At 42.6% G+C, this 26,094-nt stretch overlaps 1 protein-coding gene across 13 annotated transcripts in view; it reads left to right on the top strand.

Annotated features, from left to right (window-relative positions):
- Positions 1 to 16,385: 16,385 nt before the first annotated feature.
- The window catches only part of RESF1 (retroelement silencing factor 1), a 40,653-nt gene continuing 30,944 nt past the window's right edge, over positions 16,386 to 26,094 (top strand). For 2 of the 13 annotated variants that reach the window (XM_084877807.1, XM_084877802.1), the window contains exons 1-4: positions 16,387 to 16,466; positions 17,200 to 17,288; positions 18,577 to 18,664; positions 21,963 to 22,022. The gene's annotated coding sequence lies outside the window, so the exon portion shown is untranslated. Of the gene's footprint in view, positions 16,467 to 16,706; positions 16,911 to 17,199; positions 17,289 to 18,557; positions 18,665 to 19,154; positions 19,265 to 21,962; positions 22,023 to 26,094 lie in introns of those variants that run through there. The other 11 variants (XM_084877809.1, XM_084877810.1, XM_084877811.1 and 8 more) reach the window with 11 other exon arrangements.

Below are 26,094 nucleotides of genomic sequence, written 5' to 3'. Positions count from 1 at the left end.
GCCTTGGTTAGCTCAGAGGAGCTACTGCTGCCTATTGCTCCTCTGGTTGCAAGTCTAATGGGGATCCCTTGGAGTTTAGGACACATGTGTCAAACACAAGGCCCGCGGGCCAAATCCAGCCCGCCAGGCCTTGCAATGTGGCCCACACCGCGCTGTCATCACTGCACTCCGCTGTCAGTTTATGACATTGTCAGTTTATGACTGTTCAGTAAACCATTCGGCCCGCGATTTAGGCTGGATTTTAGATTTTGGCCCCTTCTCTGATTGAGTTCGACACCCCTAGTTAGGAGATGCATGCCTTGTGGGGAAGCAGAGGGAGAAAGAGAGGAAAGAAAGGGTAGAGAAAGGCGAGGACAAGCTCCTGGGAGGCAGAGTGCATGCTGGGACATTGGGTTTGAGCGGTTTTAAAGGCTGGGAATTTAGGTGAGGTCTTAGGTAAGGCTCTCAGTAGAATACTCATCAGTTTTATGCTGACATGCCCAAATGAGATTTATTCCTTTAACTTTTCCCGTCCTTTGTCATGGTTGGCAAATGGCACAATATATGATATTTGAATTGGAACATGCAGTGTTCTCCTGGGCAGGATGGTTCCCTGAGTTGTCTGTAGGAGTTGAAGAATGAATCCACAGACAGAAGATGGTATAGCAAAGGTGGAGATTTATTGAAGAACAAATACACCCATATGGGGAAGGGGAAAGAATTTCACAGCACAGATTCCCGAGTGGGGAGGAGGAAAGAGTCCCTCTGACTTCCTGTTTCCATAGTTTATAAAGGAAAGTGCCTGTGTCCTGATATCCCTTCTGATTGGTCAGTATTCCCTTTAGAATTCATTACTATAGTAACTCAGGAGGCCCTCCTCCCTCATTGTCATCCTATTCCCTCTGGGCTTTCTTCCTCCTTCTTTATTTTGTAAATATAGACCTTTTTGCTATTCCCAGTTTCCTTGTCTTATGGACATGTAACTTCTCCCAGTCGGTAGTCCTGTGTTTTTTTCCATGGACTCCAATTCTAAAAACTTCCCTCAACCTGTCTATATTCCCCTAAAATTCCTATTTCAGCACTAATCAGATTTCTGCATTCTAGCTCCCTGAGTAGATGATTCAAGCTCTTTATTCTCTGGTTGGGAAGAAGTGTAAACCATTTACCATTCAAAAATTTCTTTATTTATTGCCCTGGCCATTGTGCTGGATGTTTGAAGCTCCTCACATATACCAAAAGGTGATGGGTTTGAATCCTGGTCAGGGCATATACCCATACTATATGTTCAATTCCCTGTCAGGGCATGTGTGGGAGGCAGCCAATTGATGCTTCTTCCTCTCTTTCCCTTCCTCTCTCTAAAATCAGTATTAAAAAGAAAACCTAAAAATAATTAAATTTACTTATTGATTTTTATTTGTTATTAGTATTAATATTGTTATTTTTAAATATTTTTTTTATTAATTTCAGAGAGGAAGGGAGAGGGAGAGAGAGTTAGAAACAACAATGATGAGAGAGTATCATTGATCAGCTGCCTCCTGCACATCCCACACTGGGGATGGAGCTCACAATCTGGGGGTATGCCCTGACCAGGAATCAAACCTCATAGGTCAATGCTCAGCCATTGAGCCATGCCAGCTGGCCACTTTTTGATTTTGAGAGAGAGAAAGGGAGGGAGGGAGAGAGAGAAAAATGAATTTGCTGTTGTTCTTATTTATGCATTCATTGGTTGATTCTTGTATGTGTCCTGAACGGGATCAAACCCACAAACTTGGTGTACAAAGTTGCTGCTCTAACCAATTAAGTGACCTCCCCAGGCCTTAACCATTTACTCTAAAGTGTTCTTGGTTTAGGGAAGATAGAATTTTAGATGGCTGTAAACTGCTTAGACATTTAACTATCTGTCTCAGTTTCCCTATTCTGGTTGTCCTGGCTTACTAGCTTTTCTCATTACCAAACCCAATTTCTTTTTCCTGATGATAATGTTACAGAAAACCAGGAAAGAACCAAGCAACGCTTAGAGAGATGGAGTTGTATTTAATATTATTTTTTAAAAATATATTTTATTGATTTTTTACAGAGAGGAAGGGAGATAGAGAGCTAGAAACATCGATGAGAGAGAAACATCGACTAGTTGCCTCTTGCACAACCCCTACCGGGGATGTGCCCACAACCAACGTACATGCCCTTGACCGGAATTGAACCTGGGACCCTTCAGTCCAGAGACCAACGCTTTACCGCTGAGCCCAACCGGTTTCGGCTAATATTATTATTATTATTATTATTATTATTATTATTACACATGGGCCCAGAGGAAAATGTCTCTGAAACTCTGGGCCCCAATATGGAGGAACTTTTCCTATTTATTGTTGTGGAGCGAACACGAGTGAACGACCACTGGAGTCCAGACCAAATTAAAATTTGGGGAGCCTTTTAATACCCGGCGGACTGACTGCTCTCTCTCCACGCAGCCCAGAGAGCAGCCCCGACCCTTTGTGTCTGACCATATTTAAACTCATTCACTACCTCCTGTTTTTGCAGAGCAAACAATTTAAAACAAAGTAGTTTTTCTTAGGTAAATGTCAACATGTCATTTACAGGGTCCCGGCGCCTGGTGGAGTAAGTAACTGCATCCCCTTATCAGGAAAGTTGACAGTGATCTGTCTTGCAAGGCTGTTTTATTAGTTGCAGCTGGGATTTATGGCCAAGTGGACTAGGAGAAAGCATGCTCAAAAACTCCCACTCTCTAACATTTATATGTTTTTACCTTCTTTGTTTCCCAAATATGGGGCATTTCCGGCCCCTTTGCAAGTTCTTAAAGAGCCCCATGTGCTGGCGCCTTGAGACCTCAACCAAAGGCCTGGCCTGGTGCCAGCACTGATAATTTAGTCCAGGAAAGGTTTAATGGCCCCTCTGAAGTGGGAGTAGTCGTATTTTCCTTATTATTTAAGCAAGCAAGCATTTACAGAAGCCGAATAGCAGGGTTAAAATTTCAAACAGCAGTTTTTATATAAGGTGGATGTTTCAATAAAAGGCCAGAACTCAAGACATCAGTTTGGAAAAATTTATTGATTGAGAAGGCACCAACTGAAAAATAGGAGACCTAATAATGCCTCAATTCCATCTTTATATATATATATATATATATATATATATATATATATATATATATTTTATTGATTGATTGATTGATTGATTGATTGATTTTTTTACAGAGAGGAAGGGAAAGGGAGAGAGAGTTAGAAACATCGATGAGGGAGAATCATTGATCAGCTGCCTCTTGCATACACACACACACCCCGTGGCCCCGCCCCCCCCCCCCCCAGGGGATGTGCCTGCAACTAAGGTACATGCCCTTGACCGGAATTGAACCTGGGACCCTTCAGTCTGCAGTCCGATGCTCTATCCACCGAGCCAAACCGGTTTAGTCCTCAATTCCATCTTGATCAATAGACTTGGTTAAAGGTTTTTAAGGGTTTAGGGGGACAGGTATGCAAAGTGCTGGTGGGGAAGATTTTAATTAGAGGAATTTGCAACTTGCCTTTTATGATAAAGGGCATCGACACTGGATCTTCCTAGACAATGGACCCCTCACTTCTGAAAGGGTTCCAGTGTTCAAGTTCTGGTTATATCCTGGTCTTTTGGTTCTTTGAAAGGTGAACGGAGAGGGGTAAGACTTTTGAAGCAGGAATTTTAGGGGGATATAGGCAGGCTTTGGGATTTTTTATTTTATTTATTATTATTTTTTATATTTTATTGATTTTTAAAAATATATATATTTTATTGATTTTTTACAGAGAGGAAGGGAGAGAGATAGAGAGCTAGAAACATCGATGAGAGAGAAACAATCACCAGCTGCCTCATGCACACCTCCTACTGGGGATGTGCCTGCAACTCAGGTACATGCCCTTGACGGGAATCGAACCTGGGACCTTTCAGTCTGCAGACCAATGCTCTACCACTGAGACAAACCGGTTTCGGCAGGCTTAGGGATTTTTTAGAATTGGGGTCCATGGAAAAAAAACATAGGACTACAGACTGGGAGAAGGTACATTTAGATAACACAAGGAAGGCAGGTGCAGTTACATTTCCATAAGACAAGGGAACTGGAAGTAGCCAAGAAAGGCCTATATTTACAAAATAAATAGAAGGAAGCCCTTCATTCAGATGGAAAAGAAGAAAGCCCAGAGGGCAGGATGGGAGAGAACCTCTCAAGTCCCAGGTGAGGGTCAACCTTTGAGCCCAGGAATTACTATAGTAACCACCTCCAAGGGGAGTAGTGACCAATCAGAGGGGATATCAAGGCACCAGGATCTGCGGCCTTTATAAACCATGGAAAGAGGACTTCAGAGGGACTCTTCCCTCTCCCCATGTGGGAGTGTGTACTTGTTCTTCAATAAATCGCCATCTTTGCTCTACCACTTTCTGTCCATGGATTCATCCTTCATTTCTGGTGGAAAAAGAATCTGGGTTCCAGTCCAAAAATTCAGTATCAATTTGGTTGGGTTCAGCTGGAGGCCAAATGTGTGTTTTGGTCTGTTGTCTTTGAAAAGCTACTCAGTATCTTGTTAAACAGAAGAGGACCCTTCTGAGCCGGTTCTGCAGTTTCTTAGGTCCTTTGATTTTCCGAGTGCAGGTCTCCAATTATGTTGTTCTTGTCAAATCCAAAGGGTGTTTTCCAATTTACTCTTATTTTCATCTTTAACAGTGAGATACTCTAGGGGTAACATTTGCACTCCATCTTGACCAAAAGAACTCCATATTTGAGGCTGGACTTCTTGTTTTCAGTAAAATTCCATAAATAAACCTTACCACATCCTTAAGGAAAAAAATGTATGATGATAACATCTTAACATCATGTTCTGGAAAAGAGTTGTTTTGCCAATTAAAGGGTAATCAGAATGTTTGCACAAACATAACTTTACAAGCCCTTTGGGTGGTCCACTGGAAAACATCTTGAGTATCCAGGCAGGGATCAACCACTGCCAGATGATGATCTTGGGACAACTGAACCTCATCCTCATTCCCAAGCCCTATACCCACCCCAAGATCCCTCTATAAGCCATCCACAAGAATCCTTTGGGAGCTCAACTTTTTTCTGGTTGATTCCCATGTGCACAAGCTCTTTTTATTTTGTTTTTTAAATAATTTCTTATTGTTGAAAATATTGCAATTTTCCCCCTCATTGACCTTCTCCAGCTCCTATCCCACCCCTGCTCCAAGCCTTCAGCACCCTTTGGTCTGTGCCCACCAGTTACGCATATATGCAGACTGCACAAGCTCTTTTCAACAAATTATCTGCTTGATCTTGTTCTGAGCTCAGTGCTCATTTCTATGACACAGAGACTCAAGAACTTGGCAAGATAAGACGATTTAAGAGGGAGCAGTGACCAGACCATAGACCGATAAGAACGTACACTAGCCCTGACAAGTTTGGCTCAGTGGATAGAGCGTCAGCCTAGGAACTGAAGGGTCCCGGGTTCAATTCCGGTCAGGGGCATGTACCTTGGTTGCAGGCACGTCCCCAGTAGGAGGTGTGCCAGATGCAGCTGATAGATGTTTCTAACTCTATATCCCTCTCCCTTCCTCCCTGTAAAAAATCAATGAAAAATATTAAAAAAAAGAAAAAAGAATGTACATCAGATTTCTGTCACAGGCTCAGATTTCCAGCCCCCTCCCCCCCCCCCCCCCCCCGCCTACTTTCCCATTATTCAAGCAAGCATATTTACAAAAGCTAGAAATAAGTATAGCTACTTATCTGGTTTAGTTATATCCTTGAATTAACAGGTCAATGGACCATCTGTGCCTGAAAAGACAGTCCTAACAGAATTTATGGGAATGAAATAGAATGCAGGGGACAGAAAGGAGTCAGTTCTTTCAAGGTCCATTTTTCACTGGGACATATGAATTGTACGGTTACAATAGGAGTTTTCAAGACTTGGTCCTGTGTCCCTTTTCTCATTCTACACTTTACATCAAGTAATACTTTCATATTCAGAGTTTTAATCAACTTTTAAAAGATGGAAATGTAGCTTGGACAATGGTTCAGTGGTTAAGCATCGACTTATGGACTAGGAGGTAATGGTTTTATTCCTGGTCAGGGCATCCTGGGTTACAGGCTCCATTTCCAGTGTGAAGTGTGCAGGAGGCAGCCGATCAATGATTCTCTCTCATCATTGATGTTTCTATCTTTCTCTCCCTTGATCTCTGAAATCAATTAAAAAAAAAAAAAAAAGCCGAATCCGGTTTGGCTCAATGGATAGAGTGTCGGCTTGGGGACTGAAGAGTCCCGGGTTCGATTCCAGTCAAGGGCATGTACCTTGGTTGTGGGCATATCCCCAGTAGGGGGTGTGCAGAGGCAGCTGATCAATGACTCTCTCATCGATGTTTCTAACTCTGTATCTCTCTCCCTCCTCTCTGTACAAAATAAATAAAATATATTAAATATATATATATAAATATATATATAAATATATATAAATATATATATATATATATATATATATATATATATATATATAATTGATTTTTTACAGAGAGAATGCGAGAGGGATAGAGAGTTAGAAACATCGATGAGAAAGAAACATTGATCAGCTGCCTCCTGCACACCCCACACTGGGAATGTGCCTACAACCAAGGTACATGCCCTTGACCGGAATCGAACCTGGGATCTTTCAGTCCATAGGCTGAAGCTCTATCCACTGAGCTAAACCGATTTTAGCAATTTTTTAAAAAAATATATATATTTTAAAATATAGAAATGTACTTCTCTCTCAGAAATAGTCTACCTGGTCCAGGCTAGAGGAGATCTTTACAGATCTTGCAGCATCTAGTTTCCTTCAGGAGGAATGTTCCATAAACCTTCCCATGGGCAGGTGTTATAGCCTGGAGCCCATTATTTTAATAGTTGATACTGAAAGGGAGCAAAGTCTTACTACCATGAAACTCCTTTTGGGATATTGATTTTAAGCTGGTTATTCAGAAACAAAAAAATGTGGAAAGGACCTTTGACTATCTCCCCTTTCTTGCTCAAGAGGTTCAGACAGAAAAATCTTCAGAAAGGAAATCTTAGGATGTTCTTCTCAGCCTAATTTGAATATATGCATAGTAAATTGGAGGGCTTTAGGAGTGGCCTATAATCTGCTCACAGCCTGTGTCCCATTGTTTTTGGGTTGCCTAGCAAGGACTTGCCTGCCATGACCTGCCTCCACTCTTCCTCTACCTGTGAATTGCCCATTTTCACTTCTGAATTCTAAAACTTCTCCCCCCTCCCCTTTTTTCCTTTGTCCAAAATATCATATATATCCAATATTGCCTCCCTGTCTTCGCAATTTTCATGCTTAGGAGAATTCCCCAAGGGCATGTATTACAATTTTGATTTTCTCCCATTAATCTGTCTTTGTTAATTTGATTATTAGCCCAGCTAGAAGAGCTTTGAATGTGGGAGGAAAAGTATTATTATGACATAATAAATTACCATGAACTAAGCTCCTTAAACAACACACTAGTTATTTCCCAAGCTCATTCAGGTTGTTGGCAGAATTCATTTCCTTCTGCTTCCATGTGAGTTGAGTCCTTCTCATACTTTCAATCTCAGACTTGCCTCCCTACGTCTCTCTGGCCTCCTTTTGTATCTCCCTCTTCTGCTTTAAAAAATTTTTTAAGGTTATTTTTTATTTGTTTTTGAGAAAGGGAAGGAGGAAGGGAGAGAGAGAAAAATATCTATGTGAGCCGAAACCGGTTTGACTCAGTGGATAGAGCGTCGGCCTGGGATCTGAAAGGTCCCAGGTTTGATTCCGGTTAAGGGCATGTACCTTGGTTGTGGGCACATCCCCAGTGGGGGCTGTGCAAGAGGCAGCTGATCGGTGATTCTCTCTCATCAATGTTTCCAACTCTCTATCCCTCTCTCTTCCTCTCTGTAAAAAATCAATAAAATATATTTTAAAAAAAGAAAAGAAAAATATCTATGTGAGAAAGACACATTGATCAGTTGCCTCCTGCATGCCCTGTTAGTGGGGCTGAAGCCTGCATCCCAGGTATGTGCTCTTGACTGGGGCACCTTTAAATGTGCTCTAACCATTTAGCAACACCATATGTGCCCTGTTTGGATTGAACCAGAAACCCTGGTGTGTTCAGATGATGCTCCAACCAATCTTGAGGCACCCAGCCAGTTTGGAATGTACTAGTTCCTTCAGTTATGAGTGTGAAATATGGGAGAACCATACTTGGGTAAAAACTGCTGTTTGAATTTTAACCCTACTATTCTGGCTTCTGCACCTGAGGGTAGTTACCTCAGCTTCCAGGTGGAGCCCTGGAGGCTAAGGCAATTTTCCTGTGGCTGGGACCAGAACTACAGGAGACTGATTCCCACTGACTCAGTAGCTTCAGGGGTAGAAACTGTAGATAACCTTTAGAGACTAACCACTGAGCCCTGCTACTGTGTTATTGGCTATCGCAAGATAGGGCCACATTCCAATGTCCAGCAGTATGTGGCTGGGAATGAGGGCTGTTCCCAGCCTTTAGAATTTAGAAATCAGAACAAAGGAAAATTTTTGTGGTTTAGACCTTTAAAAGGACTGCCTACACCTGGAACGGTGCAGTCGTGAGTCTGGCCACCTGCGTGTGGTGCTCTTGTGTCCGTCCTGGCCAGCTCAATAAATCCTTGCCTGCTTTTTCTTAATCATCAGCCTCCGGTGGTCTTATTTTGAACCCAGGTTTCGACCCCACAACAGTTGGCAACAAAGGCACAGTAACATAGCAGTATTAATAGTAAAATTTTCATCATAATAATCACAGGTATTCTTATATAATCACTACTAGAGATCTGATGCACGAAATTCATGCAAGAGTAGGCCTTCCTTCCCCTGGCTGCCGGTACCAGCCTCCCTCTGGCACCCGGGACCTGGGCTTCCCTCTGGCTGCCAGCAGGCACGTAGGGCCTGAGCTTCCCTCGCAGCCCTGGCTTTGTCTGGAAGGTCTTCCGGAAGGTCATCTGGTCTAATTAGCATATTACTCCTTTATTATTATAGATAGATAATGAATATTTTTTAAAATTTTTTTTAATTTAAATTATTATCTTTGTACATATACCATTGCCCTCCCCCTCAGATAATGAATATTAACTAGAGCTATCGTTTATGTCCATCAGTTTCAAAATCACAGATGTTAGATCTGCACCTAGATCTTACTTATTGTGTTAAGAAATTAATTTATTATTTTTTGGGGGGATAATGTTCACATTGAATTAACTTCCTTTGTAATCTTATTTATTTTATTTTAAGCACTTCAAAACATAGTTCTAAGAAGGGGTCTATTGGCTCCACCAAACTGCCAAAGAGATTTGTGGCATTAGAAAAATGAAAATAGTCCTGGCCAGGGAACATACAAGTGTTAATGTAAAAACACTAAAACCTGTAAAGAATTTTTTTTTTTTTTTTGACTTTCTGAATCCTTTGTAAAACCTGTAAAGAATTTTTGTAAGTTTATTTGAGTCCACCTGTCGACAATTGCCGGGAAGCAGAACCTCAACGGATTGAGATAATGCTTCAGAGAATGTCAGGTTTTCATCTACAGTATTTAAAAATATATATATATGTTTTATTGATTTTTTTACAGAGAGGAAGAGAGAGGAATAGAGTTAGAAACATCGATGAGAGAGAAACATTGATCAGCTGCCTCTTGCACACCCCCTACTGGGGATGTGCCCGCAACCAAGGTACATGCCCTTGTCCGGAATCGAACCCGGGACCATTAAGTCCGCAGGCTGACGCTCTATCCACTGAGCCAAACCGGTTTCGGCAAGGTTTTCATCTATTTTTATACATTGCAATCAAAGGAGGAGACATAGGTAGGTTTCATGAAACTCATTGATTAAAGGTGGGAGAAAGCAAAGCGGGGGAGGCAGGGGACTTCTGGAGTTGGATAAAAAGTAAAATGATGGACACTTACTTAGGTGGGTGCAGGATAGTCAACAGTCAACAATTAACATGAAGAAAAATTAACATGATAATAATAACAATGAAGGACCCCAAGGGGTCTGGAAAAAGGGAAGTTACAAGTTACCCAGACACTTCAAGGATATGTTATCATAGATGCAAAAAGACAGGCTCAGGTAAGGTAAAGGTTGACCTTGTCAGTGAAGATACTGGCCTAGGGTAACTACCCCACCACAACTGCTTTTAGTTAAAGTTTAATTTCAGACCATCCTTTGTGGTTACTTTATTTATTTATTTATTTATTTATTTATTTTTAAATCAATCTTTATTGTTCATATTATTACAAAGGTTCCTCATTTCTTCCCCCCTCCACTAGGTTCCCACCCCACCCTCTGCCCCCTCCCCATCCCCCATTGTCCTCATCCATAGGTGCACAGTTTATGTTCAGTCTCTTCCTCCCTCCCTTTCCCCGATAGTAAATCCCTTTTCAGATAGTAAATCTGTTGCTTAGCATTTTCTCATATCAATAATAGCTCCACATGCCCAATGATACACTTCACACAAAAGACATTTTCAAATAGCTCAACCAGCCTCATCCAGGCCCCACCCAAGGCACTCACAGATCAACACCCCAGCGCTATACTAACTCAACACATCCAGATCTAAGCCTTCATCACTTGATTCAGCAGACCCTCAAGTTCCCTCAAAAGTTTCCAGCCATGTCTGAGAGGCAGCCGTGGGCAGGTACAGGCGAGGAGCGAGCTGTTTCGGGCCTGGCTGCTCCGGGCCTGGCCTCTGTTGCTCTGGTTTGTTCTTTGTGGTTACTTTAGGTCTCTGAGTTTACAAGACCACCATGCAGGCCTTCCCTGAGCTTTTCAGGTTAGCATGTGGCCCCTTTGTCCACACAAGAAACAATTGATGAATGCATACTAAATAAGTGGAACAACAAATCAATTTTTCTCTTTCTCTCTCCCTCCCTCTTTCAAATAAATAAATTTTAAAAAATTCAAAGAAAGAATGATCTCAGGGATTATATTTCTTTGCATGGCTCAAATTAGGTTACTGGCATGACTACATTCCAAATGCAAACAAATGAAGAAAGATAAAGGAATTTCAGGGTAAGGCATTCCCTTAGGCACACGTGCATACAGTATTTCTGCTCCTGTGTCGTTTTGAGAACTGAAACAAGTCTTAGCTGCAAGGGAGGCTAGGGGAATGTATTCTCCAAGTAAGAGGCCTTGGACCCAGCTAAAGAACACGAACAGGAAGGGGAAACAGAATACAGGGGATAACCAAGAAAAGAAAAAGAAAACCAATGACCTGATTTACAGCGGAAATGAGTAATAGGCACCTTTTATAAATGAACATAATTATGCTAGCCTAAAAATAAAAGGTCAAAGTGTGAGGCAACAAAGCATTTATTTGAATCCAAAAGTAACTATTTGAAAAGCACTGAGTTAGGTGGAAACCCAGTCTTCTGACTAGGAGGTGAAGGCAGTAGTTACTTATGAGAAAGGAAAGGGGAACAATTACATGAATAGAAGAACACTTGCCCATTTTTAACATTCCAAAGGAAGAAGATATGCAAGGCAACTCTTCTGGGCTGGCAGTTCCCGGCTCCATTATGAATTATCTCCATTTATATTCTTTTTAAAAATATATATTGTATTGATTTTTCACAGCAAGGAAAGGAGAGAGATAAAGACTTAGAAACATTGATCAGCTGCCTCCTACACACTTCCCAGGGATGTGCCTGTAACCAAGGTACATGCCCTTCCTTGACCAGAATTGAACAAGGGACCCTTGAGTCCACAGGCCGATGCTCCATCAACTGAGACAAACTGGTTAGGGCTCCATTTATATTCTTTTTCACAAGTTCTTACTATAGACATGCTAATGATGCCACACACTTTTCTAATCATGTTTTATAAGTTTCAGAATTAACAATTTGAGCTAAGTATTATGCTCTTTGTTATAGTAGAAAAATATTTGGGTGGAACTTAATGTGATAAACACCTGTGTGATGTTTTGAACATTTTTGGAAAAAACATGTTTCTGAGGTAACTTAGAAGCCTCTACCCCATAGATAAGGACTTGTTTTGAACTTACTTTGGTTGAAAACACGTTTTTAAGTGCATACCTGTGGCACGTTGATAGAAGCTTGTCTTGCACCCTAATTGATAAGCACCTGAACTGCCGGACTGCTGTGGGTAAACAACCTGGCTATGTAACGGCGACCCAAACCAGAGACGGCTGATCGATTGGCCACCCACACTTGCTCTGTGTCCTGCTCCATGTCAAACCCCCCATCAAGCCTGGATTCAATTCCCTGACCTGTCAGAGATGAGACTGAGTTAGGAGAGTCTTCTTTTTTTTTTTTTTTTTAAATATATTTTATTGATTTTGTACAGAGAGGAAGGGAGAGAGATAGAGAGTTAGAAACATCGATGAGAGAGAATCATCGATCAGCTGCCTCTTGCACACCCCCTACTGGGGATATGCCCGCAACCAAGGTACATGCCCTTGACCGGAATCGAACTTGGGACCCTTCTGTCCCCAAGCCGACGCTCTATCCATTGAGCCAAACCGGTCTCGGCAGGAGAGTCTTCTTGAGATCTTGGGTGGTAAAAGCTGTGGAAACCCACCAGATTTTGCCAGCCTCTAGATGGCCCCACAGCTGCCTCCAGAGGAAGCCACACTTTAGGGACCCCATTAAGCCTGTACCCACCGCACCAGGAATTTGTGTGAATAATAAAGTGCTGCATATATTTGTGTGCCATAATTTCTCTAGCAGTCTTAACTATCCTATAAATAAAGAGCTAATATGCTAATTAGACTGAACAGCAGAATAACTGTCCAGATGAAGCTGTGGCTGCAAGGGCCGAGGCATCCAGGGCTGTGAGGGCTGAGCTTCTTGCACCTTGCACGGATTTTGTGCATCAGGCCCCTAGTATTAACATAAGGTCAGGTGATGATGCCTACCCTTGTTCCTGCTTGCTTAGAGTAGGCTCTTTGCTAGCTACTATTTAATGTCTGAACACCTGCCTGATTAAGTTTATCTCAAGGGATGCCTTGGATAACACCCTATATACTCTACTGGGACACTCTTGCAAGATTGAGATAACTTTACACAATTTGAATGTTGGTAAGCGTAAGAATAGGATCTATGATTTCCACAGGGGACATAGATAAAAAACATCAATGATGATAGAGAATCATGAACCTCCTCCTGGCTCATGGATCAATGATCAACCACTTAGTCACACCAGCAAGGAGAGCTATCTAATCTTTTAGGGGAATCTTCCCCCAGCCAGACCAGGTGGATAACAAAGTTCTTTGTTTGACAGAGTTGTAAATATCAGAAGAGAAGACTATATAAAGCCCCGCCCTTGATTAAGCTTACTCTAAGGCACATGTGTCAAACACAAGGCCCGCGGGCCAAATCCGGCCGGCCAGGCCTTGCAATGTGGCCCGCACCGCGCTGTCATCACTGCACTCCGCTGTCAGTTTATGACATTGTCAGTTTATGACATTGTCAGTTTATGACTGTTCAGTAAACCATTCGGCCCGTGATTTAGGCTGGATTTTAGATTTTGGCCCCTTCTCTGATTGAGTTCGACACCCCTACCTAAGGTCCTGGATAATGTGCCCTTCCTTTGCAAGTTTCCTTCCTGGCCGACTCCTCAGGGCTGCAGTATTGATGAATTTCTGATACAAGAATGTCAAGAATTTTTATGAGCTGATTTGAGACAAACAACTGACTTGTTGGAAAGCAAGATCTCTAGTGCTCTGGAGTATGACAGTTTTGCAGTTCTTTTTTGCATTTGGAATTAAGGTGGGAGAAAGCAAGGAGGAAAATCATTGTGATTGGATGATAGGATAGTTTACAAAATCATGTGTCCCTTAAGGATGGCTGCCCTAAGGTCTGGAAAAGAAGATTACTTTTGGCATTTCAAAGCTGAGTTAACCAAGTTGCATAAGAACAATGAGCTTAAGGAAAAGAAAAACCTTTTAAAGACCCGGGGTGGGGTGGGGGTGGGAGGTGAGGGGGATGGCTATCCACAATGACCTGCCCAGATAGGAATTTATGATCAGATCACGCTTGGAGATTACTTTCAGTCACTGGATGTGTCAGATTTATGACATAGCTCCTTTTCCATTCACAAATCTCCCCCCCCCCCCCCTAAATCTTTATTGCTGAAAGTATTACATGTCCCCTTATTTTTCCCATTGGCCTTTCTAGTCCCACCCCCACCTTCACCACCCTATTGTCTGTGTTCAGCGGATACCCATCAATGCATACCAGTTGTTTGGTTGATCTCTTTCCACACACCCAACCTTCTCCCCCTTCCCTCTGAGATTCCACAGTCTGTTCCATGCCTCTGTCTCTGTTTTGCTCATCAGTTTATTTTGCTCATTAGATTCCACACATGCGTTAAGATCATGTGATACTTGTGACAAAACTCAGTTGTATGTTAGGATTGGTGAAAAGATGAAACACTTTTGGGAAATCAGACAAGCTTTATTTATGTAAAGGAGACCGGAGAAAGTCAGTGCAAATACAGACAAGGATGCACTGCAGAGAGTTCATCAATTTTGTCCCAAATAGACTTGAAGCTTCCTGGGCATTAATCTTGCTGGGTGTTAGAACCTTTCCGAAGCTGTAAAGGAGTGGGGTTTCTATCAGATTTTCTGGCAACAAAACGCCCTCTCCCTTGGGTTCATTTCTGCTTGCTGCTCCTTGTGGCTTAGGTTCTGAAAACCTCCTATCTGATCTGCTCTAGGTTGTGTATTAATTTATATAACTATCTCAATGATCCTATTAGGTAAGTATTAGTGTTACGCTTGTATTCCAGATGGGAAAACTGGGCAGAGACAGGTTAAATGATTTTCCCAGGGTTTGCAAGACCCGAACAGGCCTTGTCCTGCATGGCAGAGGCGACCTCAGGAATCACACAAACACTTGTCTCGATGCAACACGCAAAAGGTTTATTGACCGGCGCCGGGACCCAACCTCCAGCCAAGAGGCTGATGGAAGGGCCCCGTTGAGGGTTTACAGCGGGCTTATAAAGGCAAAAACCACAAGTAGCTTGTCAAGGTCAGTTGGTTTGGAGGGAAACAGATGTTTTTCTCTGATTAGGACCTCTGGACTTGAGACAGTAGTGGCTCTCAGGGTCAAGCCCAGGGCGGGGGTGGCTCTATCAGCAGTACTCAGCTGAGTGGGAAACTCAGCTGAGCGGGAAACTCAAACTCAGCTGCGGCGGTAAATTCAAACTCAGCTGGCGGGAAGCAAACAACAAGGCAGGCAGTATTTTCTTAAATCCTTAAATTGCATACCTAACTTAGTGCTCTGTATATAAAATCTGTCTTAGAGCACCAGTTAAGTATACAATTTTACCTATATGTTCCCAAAAATTCTAGTTTAGCACTTCTTAGTTGGGATTCAGGAATCTGTGTTTTAACAACTCCACCAGGTGATTCTCATCATGAGAGAAGTTTGGGAAACACTGGTCTAGTGAGTAGCAGAGCCAAGAATTGAACCTCAAGGGCAAAGGAATATCCTGCTCTCCCTATGGCAAGAACTATACACATCTGCCACTTCTCTTTCTTACGTCACTCAGACAGGATCCCCTTGTTTCCTCCTATAAAAAAGGTCTTAAAAAAAAAAAAGAGGAAAAGAAAAATAAAGACCTATTTCCTTTTTTTTGAGGAGGTTCCTCTGCATTAATGGACAACCAACCAACCAACACAACCCCTTAGGCCAGTGTTTCCCAAACTTCTATCATGATGAGAATCACCTGGTGGAGTTCTTAAAATACAGATTCCTGAATCCCAACTAAGAAGTGCTAAACTAGAATTTTTGGAACATATAGGTAAATTTGTATATTTAAGCACAATTTAACTATATGTTCCCCAAAATTCTAGTAGCACAATTTTACCTATATGTTCCCGAAAATTCTAGTAGCACAATTTTACCTATATGTTCCCGAAAATTCTAGTAGCACAATTTTACCTATATGTTCCCGAAAGTTCTCGTTTAGCACTTCTTAGTTGGGATTCAGGAATCTGTAGTTTAACAACTCCACCAGGTGATTCTCATCATGATAGAAGTTTGGGAAACACTGCCTTAGGCTAAACTTTGCCGACCTCATAACTGACTCACTGGTCCATAGACGGGCTGCAACAGCAGACCTAAAGAATCGGGGATTCCACAGACCGTGCTCTTTAATCCCCTTTTCACACGCCGCCGCGGGCGATTCCGGAACAGAACCCTCGCCGGCGCTGGCGACGTTTACACCACTGGAAGCAGCGCGAATGTGCTTTGCAAACTTCCGTGTGCTCCGCCGGAGGGCGGGGCCGGCCGCCGCGGCCGCGAAGCCGGGCGGCACTAGGACCGCGGAGGCGCCGGCTTTCGGGGCGGAGCCCAGCTGTTCCGGGAGCCCGGGCCTGGCTGCTGGCCCCGCCCCCGGAGGCGGGCCGAGGGGATTAAAAGCTCCGGCGCCCGGGCGGCCGGCTCGCCTCTCCTCTCACCCCGGCCGGGGTCTGAGCTGGACGGTAAGTGCGGGGCCGCGGAGCCGCCTGTGTCCCTCGCTCACCTTCGCGCGGCTCCATCCCCGGCAGCGGGCTCCGCCGGGGGCGCAGGCGCCCGCGGGCAGGAGCGGGGCGCGCGCCCGGCCGCCGAGCGCTTTTGTTCGGAGGCCGTGACGGTGCCGCGCGGGCGGAGGGCGCTGGGCGGCTCCCGGGTGGGAGGTTCCCGGGTGGGAGGTCCCCGGCGGCTCGCGCGCCCCGCGGGGTTCCCCGCCCGGCCGCCCGCTGACCCGCGCGCGGTGCCCGCGCCGGAGCGGCTGGGGCCGGGCTCGCCTCACCGTTGGAGGTCGCCGGCAGCCACCGCGGGGGCGCATTTCGTTCTAGGCGGGGAGGTGTGGGAGCAGCTTCTGATTTTCGTGATTTCCTGCAGCTGGGGAGGGGGAAACCAATCTTTGTGGTGCGGCTTCGTAGGTTTGGACCGTTCCCTCCCGCCCTACCCCCTCGGGAGGTTGTTCCTCCCCAAACCCAGGAGCCGCCGGAGCTCCGAGCCGCCCGCGGACGCGCCGCAGCCGGGGATGTTGGGGATGTTGGCGGTTCCCGGCAGGAGGTCGCTCCAGGAGGCATCCTCCAGGGCGCGAGTGCACCCCGGGTTCAGGGAGGAGGCGTTCTCGGGGGACGTGGACTCCCTCGGCACAAGCCCCGAGGGTCCCGCGCTCAGTAGCTCCAAGTGAAAACCATTTGTGTGTTTAAATGCTTGCAGTGCCCGTCTGCGCGGCGAAGAGCAGGTGATGCTGCAGGAGCGTCGAGTGCATCTTCATTGGCCCCGGGTTGCAGACCTGAATGTGCGCTGTAAGTTTTAAGTTGTATTCAGTACTCACATGCACGAGTGTTTGTTTCAGTTACTTAGGGGTGTGTGTGTGTGTTTTGTGTTTGTTTTTTTTTTTCCTGGACTGTTGGGTTCTTGTACTAATGTAATGAAATTAAGGTAAGGAACTTTAAAAAAAATTCACTCGAGGATATGTTTTTATTGATTTTTAGAGAGAGTGAGACATCTGCTGAAACTGGTTTGGCTCAGTTGGATAGAGCGTCGGCCTGAGGACTGAAAGGTCCCAGGTTCGATTCCGGACAAAGGCACGTACCCTGGTTGCGGGCACATCCCCAGTGGGGGTTGTGCAGAAGGCAGCTGATGGATGCTTCTCTCTCATCGGTGTTTCTAACTCTGTCCCTCTCCCTTTCTCTCTGTAAAAAAGTCAATAAGATATATTAAAACAACAACAACAAAAAATAAGTGAGGGAGTGAGACATCAATGTATATGTGACATCCTTTGGTTGCCTCGCTTACCCCAAACGGGAATGGAACCCAGAATGTGCCTTGACCAGGAAGGAACCCAGAACCTTTCTTTGGTGTAATGGAGGACACACCAGCTAATGAGGCCACCTGGCCAGAGTACTTTTGTTTGGGAATAAAAGGACAGTAGTAGACCTGGCAGAAAGGTACATGAATTCTAACTTGAATGGTGAACAGCAATTGAGGCCAGACTTAGTGTTTGTGTGTGTGTGTGTGTGTGTGTGTGTTTAAAAAGTACATTTTTATTGGTTTTTCAGAAACGAGGGAGAGGAAGGGAGATTCAGAAACATCAGATGAGAATCAGTTATCCTCTTTCATGGCTCTATGCTCAACCACTGAGTCATACCTGTGGGGCTTGACCTATTTTTTTTTTTTTTTTAAATTTTTTTTATTGATTTTCCACAGAGAGGAAGAGAGGGATAGAGAGTCAGAAACATCGATGAGAGAGAATCATCAATCAGCTGCCTCTTGCACACCCCCTACCGGGGATGTGCCCACAACCAAAGTACATGCCCTTGATCGGAATCGAACCCGGGACCTTTCAGTCCGCAGGCCGATGCTCTATCCACTGAGCCAAACCGGTTTCGGCTTGACCTATTTTTTTTCTTTGCACACTTCAAAATTCAAGGAAATTAGTATGCTTTTCATGCAACCTTAAATAACAGCTTTGCCCAGCAGTTTCATCAAGTGAGCAGATGGCCATGTATTTTTATTATAAATGTAATATAAGTAAAGGTGATACATAAATTTTATATTAAGTAATTATATAGTAGTTTCTTCATGTCCCAGGATCAAAGAAGTAAACTTTGTGGAGGGACACTGACATGTTTGGAGAGAAATTGGAACACATACAATAATGAAAAAGGTACATTTAAAGGTAAGTATGCCACTTTTAGATAGCCTAATATATCTGCTATGGGACATAATTATTAAGTGAATCTGCATTGGCTAAAAATTAAACTACAGTACACAATGGATTTGATGACAAAACTTAGAAATAATGTTAGCTTAGCATGGAGGGTGACTAATTCATCTTGGCAAGATATGGAAGAGATTCTTTTTCCCCCAATATATACATACATACATATATATATATTTTTTTTTACTTTTTTTTTTTAAGTTTTCAAAAAATATATATTTCTATTGATTTTGTACAGAGAGGAAGGGAAAGAGATAGAGTTAGAAACATCGATGAGAGAGAGTCATCGATCAGCTGCCTCTTGCACACCCCCTACTGGGGATATACCCACAACCAAGGTACATGCCCTTGACCGGTATCGAACCCAGGACCTTTCAGTCCCCAAGCTGACGCTCTATCCATTGAACCAAACCGGTATCGGACCAATATATATTTTTATTGATTTCAGAGTGGATAGGGAGAGTGAGATCGAGACAAGATTAAGAAAGATCAATGTTAGGAATCATTGATCTGGCTGCCTCTGCACACCCCCCACTGGGGATTCAGCCTGCAACTCAGGTATGTGCCTTGACCTCCTGATTCATAAGTCCATGCCCAGCTTCTTGTTCAAATTTTTATCTTTTTTTCTTCATCTTAAAGAAGACCCTTCATTCAGTTCATGTAATGCTTCTTGTTTGTGAAGTTCCTTATCTGACTTGAAATTCTAAATGATAGCTTTGCTGGTTATAGTTAATCTTGCTTCTAGGTCCTTGCTATTCATCACTGAATAGTTCCTTTTTTTTTTAAAATGATTTTATATATATATTTTATTGATTTTTGTACAGAGGGGAAGGGAGAGAGATAGAGAGTTAGAAACATTGATGAGAGTCATCAATCAGCTGCCTCTTGCACACCCCCTACTGGGGATATGCCCGCAACCAAGGTACATGCCCCTGACCAGAATCGAACCCGGGACCTTTCAGTCCCCAAGCCGACGCTCTATCCATTGAGCTAAACCGGTTTCAGCGACTGAATAGTAATTGGCATTCCCCTCTGGCCTGCAAAGTTACTGTTGAGAAATCAGCTGGCAGTAATGTGGGTCCTCAACTGTAGGTACTAAGCTCCCTTGCCGGTTTTTTTTTTTTTTATGTATTTTTATTTCAAAGAGGAAGGAAGGAGAGAGAGAGAGAGAGAGAGAGAGAGCACATTAATGATGATGAGAGAAAGTCATTCATCGGCTGCCTTCCAGCATGCCCCCTCCTGGGGATCAAACCTGAAACTCAGGTATGTGCCCTTGACCAGAATCAAACCTGGGACACACCCTACATTCCCAAGGCTGATGCTATATCATTGAGCCAATCTGGCCAGGTCTCCTTGCTGTTTCAAGATTCTTTCTTTGTATTAAACCTTTGGCATTTTAATTTCGATGTGTTTACTTCTTTGATCCTGGGATTCTTTTTTGGTTGCTTTTATTATTTCTGGCACATGGTGTTGAACACCAGCCCAACTTTGGGGGAGCCATTCCCCGAGATACCAACCAATAAAGCCAGAGAGATCATCTCCTGGGGTTTCATCCTATAAAACACAAGAGAGATGACTAAGACCACATCATACTGCTGAGCTTCAGATCTTGGCTCTACTACTTTTACTCTCAGTACAATCTTGGGACGATAATTAACTTCTTTGTCTCAGTTACCTGATCTGTAAAATGAGGATAACAGTAGCTAACCTCTTGGATTGTTGTGTCACGACCTGTTCCAAATGCACTGTATTATAACACAGCTCCTGACACATGGTAATAGCTTAATAAATTTTAGCTGTTGTGTTAGAATACATTTTATGACCTAAGACAATATACTAGATATATAAAATTCAGTTTACAAATACAGCTCTACATGAACTTAACCAGCTTTGTATGGAGTTTTCACCATAGATCCTATTGTAGGTTCTGTTCTTATAAAGAAGTACCAGATGCAACTCTAGTTTTTATCTGCAGGCTTTTTTGAAATCATGAATTCCTCCATAAAATTTTCCACGCAGGGCAAATTTTCTCCAAACTTTTACTTAAAACTTTTTTAAAATTGATTTTTTTACAGAGAGGAAGGGAGAGGGATAGAGAGCTAGAAACATTGATGAGAGAAAAATCAGATCGGTTGCCTCCTGCACACCCCCCCACCGGTTTTGGCCAAAATTTTACTCTATATTTTCTGTATTCCCTGAAGAGCTGGAGGCTCCCATCTCATAATTACGGTCTTGGACACAATAGTAACAAACGTTTAGAGAATTGATCTAACCTATTTTTTTAAAAATACATATTTTATTGATTTTTAAAAAATATATATTTTTATTGATTTTTTTTTTTTTACAGAGGGGAGAGGGATAGAGAGTTAGAAACATCGATCAGCTGCCTCTTGCACACACCCCACTGGGGATATGCCCGCAACCAAGGTACATGCCCTTGACTGGAATCAAACCCGGGACCTTTCAGTCTACAGGCCGACGCTCTATCCACTGAGCCAAACCGGTTTCGGCTAACCTATTATTTTAAAAGGCTTTTTTAAAGGTGAATTTCAAGACTTTTTTTTGTCTATCTAGGTTTTTCCTAGACCCCTCATCCCCCACTGGAGGCAAACTGTGTGAAAGAGTCATAGAAAACATTTAATATGCGCTAGAGACAATAGTTTACCAACCCTGTTTATAGAAATGCAAGTTAAAATTTACTTTGTGCCTGGCCTATGTGGCTCAGTGGTTGTCATGGGTTTGATTTCGGGTCAGGGCACATGTTCAGGTTACTGGCTTGATCCCCAGTGGGAGGTACCCAATCAAGGGTTCTCATTGATGTTTCTATCCCTCTCTTCCTCTTTTCAGAAATCAATAAAGCACATTACAAAAGTATTAAAACATTTACTTTGTAATAAGCCTTGTAAAGAAGTAATTGTGTGGGCCTTAAAGAATTCTAAATGTTTTGTTGGGAGGTAGCTATGCAACTGTTTATTCTTAATATCCTAAGAGTGCTTGTAAATTGAAAAGCAAGTGAGACATTTGTTAATAGTTAATGATTTCAGAGATTTAATGAGTCACTATGGTTCTCAAATTACAATACTTTATTTGCAAATAAATTCTTTTAACTTGTGGTTAAAGTAGCAAACTGTTATAAGGAATTATTGTACTCTTGAAGTTTAAGAGATAGAAATCATCAGTAGATTACTGTTTGTTTTTTTAAGCCCCAAAAGAAAATTTATTGAATCACATAAAGGGTATATAACTTGACCTTCAGGTATGGCTTGATCCTGCATCTCTGAATTGAGCTTGGCTTCAGCATTGACTTCATTCTCAGGTACAATTCCCTTCAATGTGTGGTCCCAGTATCTCTAGGTATTTATCTGTCAATTGGTGTCCAAACCTATAGAAAAATTTTATAAGTTTATTTGAGCCTAACTGAGGACATGCATGGAAGCAAGACCTCAACAGACTAAGAAAATGCTCTGGAGAATGTTTATTATGCATTTGCTTTTATGCATTTGTAATCATCAAAGAAAAGATTTACATTAAATTAATTGGCTGTTGATTACAGAGGCTGGAGGAAGTAAGGGGTGGAGAATCACTGAATAAAAAGTAAAATGGAGAAATGGAGAGATGTATACATTGCTGGGTACAGGATATTAACATTTTACAATAAATAGGGATGGTATACAGGCAACAAGATCTTGTGCTCTCTTCAGGTTTGTACCTCAGGCGGGGGACTGGCAAAACTATTCCCGGTATTTTAAAGGTTTGTTGCCCTAGTGCACAAGAACAGTGGGCAGGGGCTTGCTTAAGGGAAAGATACACCTTTTACCGAGGAAGTCTTAGGCCTGCGGTAACTACCCACCATGGCCTGCCCAGTTAGAAAATTTTTTATTTTTTTAATTTAGCTTTATTGTTGAAAGGACTCTGTCCTCTTTCTCCCTCCATTAACCCCGTTCCCTTCCACTCCTCCCCACCCCCCCAGGTCTTCATTGAAGTGTTGTCTGTTCATGGGCTATCCATATAGTGGTTAGGAATTATGACGATCAACCTGTGACACAGGTTATTTTGGTCACTGAGCTTGTTAGGCTTTCTACCTGCTTTTGTTCACCTATCTAACCAGTTTCAACTTGCACTGATCATGCCCATTGTCTGCTTGCTCCACCAAAAATTCAAATTCCATTGGCTCTCATTGGGTCATGTGTATGTATTGCTAGTAACAGGAAAATGCTGTGTGTATTTTTGTTTTTGTAAAGTAGCTTAGAGATAATTCATATACCGCATTCATATTCAGTTAACCCATTTACAATGTACAGTGGTTTTAAGCATATTCACATACATGAGTATCATACAGATGAAATCATGTGGTCTTTTGTTCTCTGATCTAGAACAGTATTTTCAAGGTTTATCCATGTTGACACATATATGTACATTCCTTTTTATTGCTAAAAAAATGCTATATTGTGTAGATATGCCAAATTTTGTTCTTATCCTTTCATGTTCATAAACGTGTTTATATATTTTGGCTACTGTGAGTAATGTTGCTGTGAGTATTAAAGTACGTGTGTTTGTAGTATAGACTAGTGGTTCTCAACCCCTTTGGGGGTCTAACAACCCTTTTATAGGGGTCGCCTAAGACTTCCTGCATATCAGATATTTACATTACGATTCATAACAGCAAAATTAGTTATGAAGTAGTAACAAAAATAATTTCATGGTTGGGGGGGTCACCAGAACATGAGGAACTGTATTAAAGGGTCGCAGCATTAGGAAGGTTGAGAAGCACTGGTATTTTTGGGCCTTGCTCTGTCACATGGCAACATTTGAAAGTTTTCATTTTCAAATAAAATTTATATATGTGGAGAGCAGCTACAGCATTTGGACAGGATCAAGCCTTGGACTGACGAGAGGGCAAGGTCTTCTTGCAGTAAAGCCACATACAAGTCCCAGCTTAGAGGGCAGAGCCCTCCCAGCGCAATTATAGCCAAAGGCTATGGTTGTATGTAAGCTTGACCTTATAGTCCCACCTTGTAGTCCTAGGTAGCTGAGGGATGTGGCATGTGGGCTGTGGGAGGTACAGCAAGTGCTGCCAAAACAAAGCTTGATAAAGAGTTCAGAGAATTGCAACAACGGGAAAGAAGCAGATTTGAAACGGCAAAGAACATTGTAGATGTCTTGACCACTCCCTTGTGATCCACTTGGCCCCAACTATATTCTCTTGTTTTCTTTAATCCTTCACTGCCCCTCCTCTGGTTCCCCATTAGGCATGCAGGATGAGGTTTGATATGAACGTTTTTATTAAATCTTCTCCGAAGGATAATTTTTCCATTTGACCTTTTGAGAAACTGTCAGACTGTTACTCAAAGGAGGTGAGCCACTTATGTTCTCAGCATGAGTTCCATCCCGTTTGCCCACATCCGTATCAACACTTGTGTTTTTAATTATAGCCATCATAGTGAGCAAGAAGTGGTACCCCATTGTGGTTTTCTATTGTATTTTCCTGATGATAAGTGACAATCATCTTATTAGCTATTTGTGTATCTGTTTTTGGAGAAAGGGACTATCCAAAACCTTTATAGACTTTATGTTAAAATACGTTTTTATTGATTTCAGAGAAGAAAGGAGAGGGAGAAATAGAAACATCAATGATGAGAATCATGTATTGGCTGCCTTCTGCACGCCCCTACTGAGGATCGAGCCCAAAACCTGGGCATGTACCCTGAGCTTGAATCGAACTGTTGTGACCTTATTTCATGGGTCCACAGACATGACCTCCTGGTTCATGGTTTGAAGAGCCACACCTGTGGGGCAAAACTTTCAGGGACTTAAAAATTTGAGTTGTCTTTGTGTTGTTGAATTGTAAGAATTTGCATTCTGAATTCTAGTTTCTTCTGGTGATCATAAATGTGAAGTTTTTATTTGGTTTCTATTCCATTTATTAATGTCTCTTCTATGTCAGAACCTATATAGTTTTTTTTTTTTTAATATATTTTATTGATTTTTTACAGAGAGAAAGGGAGAGAGACAGAGAGCCAGAAACGTCGATGAGAGATAAACATCGACCAGCTGCCTCTTACACACCCCCCAACCAGGGATGTGCCCGCAATCAATGTACATGCCCCTGACCGGAATCGAACCCGGGACCTTTCAGTCCGCAGACCGACGCTCTACCACTGAGCCAAACCGGCTTCGGCAGAACCTGTATAGTTTTGTATTAAAATTTAGCCCAATAAATTTGAAGATCTGATTGGCTTTATTGAAAGATCCCACTAGTAAATATAGAGGTACTGCAGGAAGTAATAGAAAATATAGTATTATCAACATAACTGAAAAATTACATAAAAATAAGTGGAAAAGAAAGGGGTTCATAGTTAACTGGCTGGGGCAAGAAAAAATTTTTTTAAAGAATAATTCCTGCCGAAACCTGTTTGGCTCAGTGGATAGAGCCTCGGCCTGCGGACTGAGGGGTCCCTGGTTTGATTCCGGTCAGGGGCATGTGCATTGGTTGTGGGCACATCCCTGATGGGGGGTGTGCAGGAGGCAGCTGGTCAATGTATCTCATCGATGTTTCTGGCTCTCTATCTCTGTCCCTTCCATTCTGTGAAAAATCAATAAAATATATTTAAAAAAAAAAAGAGAAAAGAATAATTCCTTATTGACAATAAGTCCACCTCTTTACCCCAGTGATCCCCTCCAGCCCCCCACCCCGAAGTTGGGGCAAGAAAAGTAACAGAAGAAGGAAGGATTGTTTCAGACAAGGTCACCTGACTGGTATTTTTAGACAGATTATCTCACTAATTTGTGATTATTTCCCCCTGGGCTGAAACTGCAATTTTTTTTTATTGATTTTTTTTTTTTCAGAGAGGAAAGGAGAGAGATAGAGAGCTAGAAACATCGATGAGAGAGAAACATCAACCAGCTGCCTCTTGCACACCCCCTACCGGGGATGTGCCCACAACCAATGTACATGCCCCTGTCCAGAATCGAACCTGGGACCTTTCAGTCCACAGACCGACGCTCTACCACTGAGCCAAACCAGCTTCCGCTGAAACTGCAATTAAACTTGATTTGCTATCTTGGGGGCTTAACATAAAGTTAGCATTTTGATTATTTTTGACAATACTAATCAGTTTCTCAGTTGATAAGTATGAGTCCTCCAACTTTATTTTATAAATTGAATGTTGGAGTCAGGTTTTTATTATTATTTTTTTATTTTATTTTATTGATTTTTTTTTTTTTACAGAGAGGAAAGGAGGGATAGAGAGCTAGAAACATCGATGAGAGAGTCATCAATCAGCTGCCTCTTGCACACCCCCTACTGGGGATGTGCCCGCAACCAAGGTACATGCCCTTGACCGGAATTGAACCCGGGACCTTTCAGTCTGCAGGCCGACGCTCTATCC

This window comes from Pipistrellus hanaki (genome assembly GCF_964339955.1).
Source record: "Pipistrellus hanaki genome assembly, chromosome: 3".
In the NCBI taxonomy this organism is placed as follows: domain Eukaryota; kingdom Metazoa; phylum Chordata; class Mammalia; order Chiroptera; family Vespertilionidae; genus Pipistrellus; species Pipistrellus hanaki.
The sequence above is the reverse complement of the archived record's forward strand: the minus strand, read 5'-3'. Positions and strand labels throughout refer to the sequence as shown.